Below are 2,307 nucleotides of genomic sequence, written 5' to 3' on the forward strand. Positions count from 1 at the left end.
CAGGCCCATTATACAGAATACCCTTCTTACGAGAAGAAACTGGGGCACAGAGAAGTTAAATTATTTGCCCATATTCACAGAGCAGATCTGGGATTTGACTCTAGGTTCTCTCATTTCTAGGCCTTTACCTTTTCCACTAGACTATGCTGCTCCTGACAATCAATCAGTGGTATTTTTTGAGCGCTTTCTTTGTTCAGGGCACTGTACTAAGCCATTGGGAAAGTACAATAGAGTTGGTAGACACGATCCCTACTTAGAAGCAGCTTACATTACAGGAAAGGATTCTGGGAAAGTGGCCTTCCACCAAGAGAAAGTGAGAGGAGGAAGGTGTGAAGAGGAATAAGGAAAATAATCTGAGAACTCCTGACACTGAGGGTTTCATTTTTTCTTTCTCTGCTGGCACCTTCTCTTTGACCTAGATGATGGTGCACTGTCTTGCCAGGATCTGCTTAGCAACTGTACCTTACATCCAGAAGCATTAAGGACAGCTCTGGGACTCATTAAATGAATGATAACTAATGTGGTTATTAATGATGATAATAACAAAGATGCCAGCAGACTCTAGAGGTTGGAAAGAACCCACAGCCAAGAAAGCGATTCTTGACTCCATTCACAACAAAACACAGCCCCTGGTTTCCCAACTAGGTTACAAGCCAGAAGCAGCATGGCCTTGTGGAAAGAACACGGGGCCTGAGACCCAGAGGACCTGGGCTCTAATCCCATATCCACCACTTGTCTGCTATGTGACCCTGGGCAAGTCCTTTATTCATTCATTCATTTATTTTTAAATGGTGCTTGTTAAGTATTTACTGAAGGGCAAGCACTGGGGTAGATACAAGTTAATCAGGCTGAACGCAGTCCCTGTCCCACCTGGGGCTCACAGACTAAGAAGAAGGGAGAACAGGTATTGAATCCCCGTTTTGCACGTGAGGAAACTAAAACACAGAGGCATAAAGTACAAGGTCTCTCAGCAGGCCCTGTGCTTCATTCTCTCCTGTTCCGCCACTGACCCCTGGCCCACTTCTTACTTCTAGCCTGGAATGTCCTCCCTCCTCAAGTCCACCAAACAATCACACTTCCCCCCTTCAAAGCCCTACTGAAAGCTCACCTCCTCCGGGAGGCCTTCCCCGACTAAGCCCCTCTTTTCCTCTGCTCCCTGTCCCCCACACTGCCCTGACTTGCTCCCTTTGCTCTACCCCCTCCCCGCTGCACAGCACTTGTACATATACAAATACATATATATACACATATCTCTAATTCTATTTCGCCTCTCAGGATCACACCTGAAGAGTTTCCAGAACTCTACCAGTCTCAGCTATGGGAGGGAGAGTCAAGCAGATGCCTACCCATTCCATTCCTAGCTTGGCTAGTGGCTAGTGAGCGGTAGGTAATCTGCCACAAGTCAAAACTCACCCATGCCGGGCAGCAGTGTAACGGGAGAGAGTCGAGGGTGGAGGCTCAAGTTTAATGCGTGGAAAGAGGCAACGGTAAACCACTTCCATATTTTTACCAAGAAAACTCCATGGATCCACCACCAGAACGATTGCAGATGGAGAGCGGGGCGTCTGTGTTGTCACGACGAGTCAGAAACAACTAGATAGTATCAGAGAAGATAATTCTATTCATTTATATTAATGCCTGTTTTACTTGTTCTGATGTGTACATACATCGCTAATTCTATTTATTTATATTGATGCTACTGATGCCTGTTTACTTGTTGATGTCTGTCTCCCCCCTTCGAGACTGTGAGCCCGTTGTGGGCAGGGATTGCCTCTGTTGCTGAATTGTACTTTCCAAGCACTTAGTAGAGTGCTCTGTACACAGTAAGTACTCAATAAATACAATCGAATGAATGAAAGTGGTGGAGCTGGGATTAGCTCCCAGGTCCACCGGCTCCCAGGTAGGTGCTCTATTCACTTGGCTACCCTTAAAAAATGCCATATAGTGGTGATAGTCGTAGAAGTGATTCATTCAATAGTATTTACTGAGCGCTTACTATTTGAAGTAGTCATAAAAATAGGAGTAGTACTAGAAGGAAGGCCTGACCCAGTGGAATAAGGTTTGAAGTGAGAGGGACCAGTCCCCTGAAGGTCTCCAGCTGCTGAAAGGGCAAAGTCACTGCTCTCACCCTCCACCCCCCAGCTTTTAGGAAGGCATATCCAGACTCCCTAACTCTCTGACACATCCTGGCTGTCCCCCAGTGAGACTGGAAAGGCTCCTGATCGGATCATTTTGACCATTTAGCTTTTTGGAATCCCACCTGTGCCTCCCCAAGCTCATTTGTACTTGTTCATCCCCAAAAGCCCC

The 2,307-nt window shown here is 46.5% G+C and overlaps 1 non-coding gene across 1 annotated transcript; it reads left to right on the forward strand.

Moving 5' to 3' along the window:
• Positions 1-1,265: 1,265 nt before the first annotated feature.
• On the forward strand, positions 1,266-1,403 carry LOC114812497. Its single transcript, XR_003760149.1, has one exon. It is a non-coding gene; the product is annotated as a small nucleolar RNA SNORA7 (small nucleolar RNA).
• The last annotated feature ends 904 nt before the right edge of the window (positions 1,404-2,307 follow it).

This window comes from Ornithorhynchus anatinus, chromosome 5 (assembly GCF_004115215.2).
Source record: "Ornithorhynchus anatinus isolate Pmale09 chromosome 5, mOrnAna1.pri.v4, whole genome shotgun sequence".
Taxonomy (NCBI): domain Eukaryota; kingdom Metazoa; phylum Chordata; class Mammalia; order Monotremata; family Ornithorhynchidae; genus Ornithorhynchus; species Ornithorhynchus anatinus.